This window comes from Sus scrofa, chromosome 1 (assembly GCF_054392235.1).
Source record: "Sus scrofa isolate SSC_HxYL_T2T_F1_AM1 chromosome 1, Sscrofa_HxYL_maternal_Yorkshire_Landrace_v2.0, whole genome shotgun sequence".
Classification (NCBI taxonomy): domain Eukaryota; kingdom Metazoa; phylum Chordata; class Mammalia; order Artiodactyla; family Suidae; genus Sus; species Sus scrofa.
In genome coordinates, this window is record NC_139383.1 from 51,286,607 (window position 1) to 51,295,651 (window position 9,045).

The 9,045-nt window shown below is 41.7% G+C and overlaps 1 pseudogene; it reads left to right on the forward strand.

Moving 5' to 3' along the window:
- Positions 1–7,788: 7,788 nt before the first annotated feature.
- LOC146406069 (coiled-coil domain-containing protein 112 pseudogene) lies at positions 7,789–8,676 on the forward strand (annotated as a pseudogene).
- Positions 8,677–9,045: the final 369 nt, after the last annotated feature.

The window sequence follows — 9,045 nt, forward strand, 5'->3', positions numbered from 1 at the left end:
ATATTGAAGGTTTTTGCCTTTTTATCCACTCAGACACTCTGTGTCTTTTGATTGGGGCATTCAGTCCATTGACATTTAAGGTGATAATTGATAGATGATTATTGCCATTTGAACCTCGTGTTCCAGTTGATTCTATGGTTCTCCATTCTTCCTTTCTTCTTTTTTTTGGTTGGATGATCTCCTGTTATTATCTGCTTGAGTGTATTTTTTTTCATTTTTTGCAAATGCAATATTTGGTTTTGGCTTGTGGTTGCCCTGTTTTTTAAGTATGCTAACCCCTTCCCATAATTGTGTGTTTTAGCCTGAAGGTCCTGTAAGTTCAAACACTTCATTACTATATTAAAATTAAGAAGAGAGACATACAAACAAACAAAAAGGGTTATTTACTTCCTAACATCCCTTGCTCACATTTTATGGTTTTGATGACTCTTTTTTATTTTTTTCTTTTTAATTTTATTTTGTTTGAAGCATGTTCATGATTAAATCTGTATGCTGGCTTATTTGAGTGACTGCTCTCTGATTGCGGTTTCCTCAGTCCTAGTTATTCCTCTTCTTCTTCTTTTTTTTTTTTCCTTTTCTTTTTTCTTCCCTTTCCTTCCTTTCTTTTTGGTTTAGAGAAGCCCTTTCAATATTTCCTTTAACCTGGGTTTTGTGTTGCTGTATTCTTTAAGTTTTTGTTTGTTGGGAAAAATTTTTATTTCCCCTTCTATTTTAAATGATATTCTTGCTGGATAGAGTATTCTAGGTTGCATATTTTTTCCTTTTAGCACTTTAAATATCTCTTGCCATTCCCTCCTGGCCTGTAGTGTTTCTGTAGAGAAATCCGCTGATATTCTTATGGGGGTTCCCTTGTAGGTAACATTCTGTTTTTCTCTTGCTGCCTTGAGGATCCTCTCTTTATCACTAACTTTTGCCATTTTTATTATGATGTGTCTTGGTGTGGGTCTGTTTGGGTTCAGTTTGTTTGGGGCCCTCTGTGCTTCTTGTATCTTGAATCCAGTATCCTTTAGATTTGGGAAGTTTCCAGCGATAATTTCTTCAAATATATTTTCCATCGCCTTATCTTTTTCTACTCCTTCTGGAATTCCTATTATGTGTCGATTGGCCCGCTTTATATTATCCCATAGGTCTCTTATATTGCTTTCCAGTTTTTTGATTCGGTTTTCTGTCTGTTGACCAGATTGAGTGATTTCCATTATTCTATCTTCCATATCACTGATTCGTTCTTCTGCATTATTCATTCTGGTTTTTACTGCCCCTAGTTCAGTTTGCATCTCTGCAAATGAATGTTCTAGTTTTTCTTGGCTCCTCCTTATATTTTCTAGTTCCTTTCTGAGGGTATCTGCATTACTGTTCATATCTTCTCTTAATTCCTTCAGTATTTTCACTATTTCTCTTTTGAATTCCAGGTCTGTCTGACTGCAGAGATCTGTTTCATTGTTGACTGTTTTAGGTGAGTTCTCCTGTTGGTTTGACTGGGGGTGGTTTCTCAGCTTCTTCATCTTGCTTGTTGTTTTCTTTCTCCTGAGGGAGTTGTACTCTCCGTTATCGGGCAGTGTTTGCCTTGTCACTGCCGTGGAATATTTCCTGAGGGCTGGCGTTGTTGGTCAATCTCTTTTGAGGCAGTGTGGCTTTTCTGGAGTGTTGATGGGGCTAACAGTGTTTCTTTGAAGCAAAGGAGGACTTCCTGAGGGCAGACAGGACTGGAAGGTCCACACCACGATGGTAGCAGATTTCACTTGGTCATGCAGAGCTTGCTCTGGTGTTTTTAGGCTGTGGGGTTCTTGCAGGGGGTTGGTGGTGTTGGGCAGCTGCTCCTCAGGAGTGCAGCACCCCCTGGGGGCTGGAGCAGCTATCTGGGTCACTGAGAACCTAAGAGGCTCTTCCCTAGGGCAGCCCAACTCAGAAGGACAGCCTGAGAATGTAGGTGGATCTTTTCACAGTCTGGCCGAGCTTGTTGCAGCTTTTCTGGGCTGCAGGGGCTCTTCCAGGGGGCTGGTGGTGCTGAGCAGTTATTTCATGGGAGTGGGGCACCCCCTGGGGGCTTGGGTGGGTAGCAGGGCCGTTGGAGACCCAAGACGCTCCTCCCCAGGGCAGCCCGACTCAGAAAAACCATCTGAGATCTTTTCCCAATTCGGCCAGGCTTGTTGCAGCTTTTCTGGGCTCCAGGGGGTCCTGCCTGGAGCTGGTAGTCCTATGCAGCTGGTCCACTAGAGCATCCCCTTGGGGCTTGGGCGGGTAGCAGGGCCGTTGGAAACCCAAGAGCCTCCTCCCTGGGGCAACCCGACTCAGAAAAGCCGTCTGAGAATTATGCCGATCTATTCACAGCCTGGCTAAGCTTGTTCTAGCTTTTCTGGGCTGCAGGCCTTTTCTCGGGGGCTGGTGGTGTTTGGTGCTGCTCTGCGGAAGTGTAGCCCCTCCAAAGGGCAAGCAGGCCTGTGCAGGGACAGCCCCTGCGGTGGTAGGCTTCAGGCAATTGTTGAGGCCAGCCCTCCTGGATGGCAGGCAGCCCCAGGTCCGGTGAGAGCGTAGTGGGTGGCGGGGGTGGAGGGAGGGGATGCACTGGGAAGCACAGCTTTCAGCTAGCTAGCAGGCCTGTAAGCTTGCTGTGGCGTGGCGGGTATTCTGTGGGGACCCACCCCTTCTTCTCTCCCCTCCCCAGCACGGGCGCAGACCAGGCTCTTCTCCCAGGTTCCCTCTGATGCGGCTTTCCACTTTCCCGCCCCTGGAGTATTGTTCCCTTCCTCTGCGACAGCTTTGTTTTCTAGTCTCCCAGGCAGTCTCTGCCCTGTCAAATGGTTTCTAGACCTCCCAAGCAGTTTCCGCTCTGCCCCGCCCCCCCAGCCCGGGGACTAACCTTCGGAGGCGAGGTCTCAGTGTCCAGCCCCCACCCAGGCGTCCCCCGGCCCTTTCTCGGGGACTAACCTTCGGAGGCGAGGTCTCAGTGCCCAGCCCCCCCCAGGCATCCCCCGGCCCTTTCCCGGGGACTAACCTCTGGAGCCGAGGATTCGGTGCCCAGCCCCCACCCAGGCGTCTCAATTTTTGGTGACTGTGCCTGTAGTTCAGATGGTCCGTTGGGTTCTTGATCGGCTTTTCTGTACTCCAACTTACTGCTACACTCTTCTCTGCATCTGGAGATTCCTCCGGTTCGTTTGATCTTTCCCCCGTACGTGATTTTCCAGGGTGCGGGATCCCTCTCTCCTCTGCAGTTCCCTTTCGGGAGCGCCCGTCCCGCTCGGATTCACCTTCTCTCACTCTCCTCTTTTCTCCTGTTCTGCCCAATAATGTCACAAACTTCTTGCCGTTATTGGAGTTTAGGTTCCTCTGCCAGCGATTGGTTGCTGTTCTGTGTGAGTCATTTATTCTGTAGGTGTGCTTTTTTTGATGTGTTTGTGGGAGAGGGCGAGCGTGTCCCCCTACTCCTCCGCCATCTTGTCCTCTCTGTGTAACATTTTTTATGGTAATCTCATAATCTTTTGTGTTTCTGTAGTGTCAGTTGTAATGTCTTCTATTTTATTTCTGATTTTATGTATTTGGGTCCTCATTTCTTTTTTTCTTTTTTTTTTCTTTTTGGTCTTTTTGCCATTTCTTGGGCCGCTCCCGTGACATATGGAGGTTCCCAGGCTGGGGGTCGAATCGGAGCTGTAGCTACCAGCCTACGCCAGAGCCACAGCAACGCAGGATCCGAGCTGCGTCTGCAACCTACACCATAGCTCACTGAGCAAGGCCAGGGATAGAACCCACTACCTCATGGTTCCTAGTCGGATTCGTTAACCACTGCGCCACGACAGGAACTCCCTCATTTCTTTTCTTAATGAACCAGGCTAAAGTTTCATTAATTATTTTACTTTTCAAAGAAACAGCTTGTAGTTTCATTGATCTTTTCTATTGTCTTCTAGTCTTTTGATTTACTTTTGCTTTAAACTTTATTATTTCTTTCCTTCTACTAATTTTGGGTTTGGTTTGTTTTTCTTTTTCTAGTTCCTTTAGATGTAAGGTTAGGTTGTTTATTTGAAATTTTTCTTGTTTCCTGATGTGGATTCCTATCACTCGAAACCTTTCTTAGAACTGCTTTTACTCTGTCCCATAGATTTTGGATCATTGTACTTTCACTCTCATTTGTCTCCAGGTATTTTTTTTTTATTTCTTCAGTGATCCATTTAGTAGTATATTGTTTAGCCTCCACATGTTTGTGCTCTTTGCAATTTTTTTTCTTGTAGTTGATTCCTAGTCTCTTAACATTGTGGTTCAAAAAGATGCTTGAAATAATTTCAATTTTTTTTTTTTTGTCTTTTTGCCATTTTTTTGGGCTGCTCCTGTGGCATATTGAGCTTCCCAGGCTAGGGGTCGAATCAGAGCTGTAGCCGCCATTCCACGCCAGAGCCATGGCAACGCGGGATCCAAGCTGCGTCTGCAACCTACACCACAGCTCCCGGCAACGCTGGATCCTTAACCCACTGAGCAAGGCCAGGGATCGAACCCACAACCTCATGGTTCCTAGTCGGATTCCTTAACCACTGCACCAAGATGGGAACTCCTAATTTCAATTTTCTTAAATTCACAGAGGCTTGTTTTGTGACCTGGCATTCGATCTACCCTGGATAATGTTCTGTGTGCACTTGTAAAGACTATACTCTGCTGTATTTGGATAAAATGTTTTGTATATACCTATTGATTCAAAGTGGTCTAATGTGTCATTTAAGGCCGGTGTTTCCTTACTGATTTTCTGGATGATACTTCCATTGATGTAAATAGGGTGTTAAAGTTCTCTACTATCATTGCATTACTGTCAATATTTCCCTTCATATTTGTTATATATTTTTTTTACCTGCATAGGTGCTCCTGTGTCGGGTGCATATATATTTACAGTAGTTATGTCTTGTTAGATTTATACCTTTATCATTATATGATGTCCTTCTTTGTCTCTTGTCACAGTCTTTGTTTATCTTGTCAAATATAAGTGTTGCTATTCCAGTTTTATTTTCATTTCCATTTGCCTGGAATAACTTTTTCCATCCCCTCACTTTCAGTCTGTACATCTATAGATCTGAAGTGAATCTCTTATAGGCAGCATATATATGGATTTTTAAAAAATCTATTCATCCATTGTATATTTTTTGATTTGACCATTTAGTCCATTTGCATTTAAAATAATTATTGATAGGTGTGTACTTATTGCCACAATGTTAATTGGTTTTGGTTGTTTTTGTAGTTTTTGGTTCCTTCTTCTTTTGCTCTCTTCTCATGATTTAATAACTATCTTTAGTGTTATGTTTGGAGTCCTTTCTCTTTATGTATACAGATAATAGGTTTTTGGTTTGTGGTTACCATGAGGTTCATATATAGCTATATTATTATTATTATTTTAAGTCGATGAGCTCTTAAGTTCAAATATATTCTAAAAAACTTGCATTTTTACTCCCCCCTCCCATGTTTATAGTTTTTGACATTTTACATTTTTTGTTTTGTGTATCCCCTGACTATTTGTTGTGGATATAGATGATTTTACTGCTCTTTTAACCTTCCTACTAGCTTTATAAGTGGTTGAACTACTGCTTTGTTGTATGTGTGCCTTTACCAGTGAGATTTTCTGTTCATACTTTTACTATTACTAATTGTGGTCTTTTCTTTTTCACTTAGAGACTTTTCTATTTCCCTTTAATATTTCTTGTAAGGCCAGTGTAGTGGTGCTGAACCCTTTTAGCTGTTCTTGTCTATAGAATGCTTTACCTCTACTTCAAATCTGAATAATAGCCTTGCCAGGTAGAATGTTCTTGGTTGTATTATTATGTTTTTCCTTTCCTCATCTTAAAAATATTGCACCACTCTTTCTGGCCTATAATTTCTGCTAAAATGTCAGCTGAATGTCTTATGGGATTTGCCTTTTAAGTTAACTAGTTGCTTTTCTTTTGCTTCTTTTAGGATTCTCAATCTTTAATTTTTTCCATTTTAATTATGCCTTAGTGTAGATTCTTCGAATTCATTTTAGACTTTCTGTGCTTCCTGGACGTGGATGTCTGTTTCCTTTTCTAGGTTAGGGAAGTTTTCAGCTACTATGTCTTCAAATCATTACTCTGCCCCTTCCTCTCTTCTTCTAGGACCCTATAATGCAAATACTTGTATGCATGATGTCTCAGAGGTCCCTTAAATCATCTTCATTTTTAAAAATTCTGTTTTCTTTTTTCTGTTCAGCTTGGTAGATTTCCACTACTCTGTCTTCCAGATTGTTCTGTTCCTCTGTATTATCTAATCCACTGTTCATTCCTTCTAGTGTATTTTTATTTTTGGTTATTGTATTCTTCAGCTCTGCTTGGTTCTTATGTTTATAACTCTTTGTTAAACTTGTCACTGTATTTATCCATTATTTTCCCAAGTTCATTAAGCATCTTTATGATCATTACCTTGAACTCTTTATTGGGTATATTGCTCATCTCAACTTCATTTAGTTCTTTTTCTGGTTTGTCCTTATTCTTTTGGCATATATTCCTTTGTCTTATCATTTTTCCTAATTCTGTTTATTTCTATGTATTAGGTATATCGGTTATGATTCGTGAATGATCCTTGAGAAATAACTTTATGCAGGAGTCATCTTATGGTGCTCAGCAGCACATATCCCTCTGGTAATCCAAGCTATATCCTCTAGAGAGCCTCTGTGTGTATAGGTTGTGTGAGCACTTATGTTGTGGTAGGACCAACTATTTTGGGTGTTCTGGTAATGCATGACTGGCCCCCTTGCACAGTTTACTACCAGATTCTGCTTTGTACAGTGGCTTCCAAGTCACTGGTAGGCAGGGCCAGGTCCGAGAATGGCTGGCTGCAAGACTCAGGTGGGGGTGTCCCAGGGCTGGTGCCATCCCACCGTGTAGGTATAACCAGGTCTTGGTGTGGCTTGAGGCAGGGCACAGAGGGCCCCAGGGCTGGTACCAACTTGCTGGTGGGTGGTGCCAGGTTGTGGTGCAATAGAGAGTGTGGCCCGGGGCATGCCAGGCTATTGTCACCCACTGGTGGGTGGGTATGTCCCTAGTGCTACTAGGCTAAAGAGAGGACTCCAAATGGCACTTGGTGGTACCAGCTTCCTTGTCATAGAACATACTCCCAAATATGGCTGCATTTAGCATCTATACACCCAGTGGGAATCCAAGTTGCCTCCTCCCTCTCTGTGAAGCTCCCCAAGAACTGCAAGTTGGTCTGAACCAAGCTTCTTATAAATTATTGCCTCTGCAACTGAGAGCATGTGAGATTTTGTGTGCCCTTTAAGAGTGAAGTCTGTTCCCTATAGCTCTCTGGCTTTCCCTCATGCAAGCCCTGCTGGCCTTCTAAGCCAGACGTTCTGGGGAGCCTAATGTAGGGTTCGTACCTCTTGCTCCTTGGGGAGAACCTCTGCAGTTGTGATTATCCTCTGATTTGTAGGTCACCTACCTGGTGGTGTGGGTCTTGACTATATTATGTCTCCACTTCTCTCTTAGCTGTCTCACTGTGGCTCCTTCTTTATATGTTTAGTTGTGGAAAGTCTTTAGGTCATTCTCATCAATAGTTGCTCCATACTTCACTGTAATTTTGGTGTGCCTGTGGGAGGAGGTAGGCTTAGTGTCTTCCTACTCCACTTTATGAAAGAAGAAATCAAAGCACAGCTTTCCCTCTCCCTCTCCCTCAGGTACATCTGCTTGCAGGAAATCATGCTAGTTTTGCAGTCCCCCTTGTGTAAAGCCCTAGGCTGCACACCCAGTGTGGCCACAGTTTTTCTATCAGAAAAGATGGCTATACTCATGGCAACCATGACACAGAATGATGGCTGTTTTAGTATGTGGGATCGAATTCAACCTTTTCACCTTCAAATTTTGAAGCAGAAAGCTAGTTGGACCAAAAAGCAAAGATTACACATACAACAGAAAAAAATTTTAAATAAAATTATTAGTAGAAAGAGATAAACAGATACTTCTAACTCTCCTCCCCTGGGGAGAAAAAAGATATCATTATTTGGCATACTGCAGTTGAAAAATTTAAAATAAATTATCAGGAGGAAACTAGAAAAAGCAAAAATCCAGCAACAACTGGCCAAAATACATAATGATGTATAGACTTCAGCATCGGTTAAAAGAAGTGACACTTAGACCCGATTTTGTTGAAAGCTCAGAAAAATAATAGCAAAAACTGAAAATGTAATGAGTACTTTTTGATAAGAGCAGAGACTGATATATGAAGAGCTTATGAAAGAAAAAAAAACTAAAAATGAGTTGAGAGTCTATCCAGAAGAATTGATACACGGACTTTGGGTTACTCAGAAAAACAGAGAGCTTTCAGAACAATGTCAAGCAAGATTCATATAGACAAAGTACCATTACATACTCTTCTGGGAGAAATGGTAGATTTTGAAAAATTATTTCAGCAAACAGGAGGGCATCATGGGCACTGGATGACTGTGATCACCAGATGTTTATAAAATGAGAAACAAACACAAAGAGAAGACAACATTTATGGAAGAAAATTTAGAACATTATCTGGAAAAACACAGGATGAAATGCAACACTAAAAAAAATTATACAAAAGTTTCTGACTGCAGAGAAAAAGAAAAAAAAATCTATTCAGAATTTAAAAACTAAAAGCAGCAAAAAAGGAGGAAATTTTCAAGTTATAGATGGAGGATATATCTGTTTCTTCACAATAATAAAAAGATGATCAAAGGAAAAAGAGGAATAAAGAAGAAACAAATTGCCAGCTGCAGCTTGGGAAAAACAGAAAAGTATCTAAATGCAATAGATATGTTTCTCATATTTAAAATAAGTTAAAAGAAGAGGAAGAGCAAAAGTAGCAGAAGAACACCGATGGCAGTATCCACGAAGATGACTATTAGAAAGTTGCACCCAGAAGAAGAATTAAAAAGAGGAAGAATTTTGAGCTTGATAAAGAAACAAGTGAAAAGTCAGAAAAGGTAGAAAAAAGAAAATTGCTGCTGACAAAATTTTCAGGTTTCAGAAGTTCACATTGTGGCTCAGCAGTAACTAACCCAACTAGTATCCCTGGCCTCACCTAGTTGGTTAAGGATCA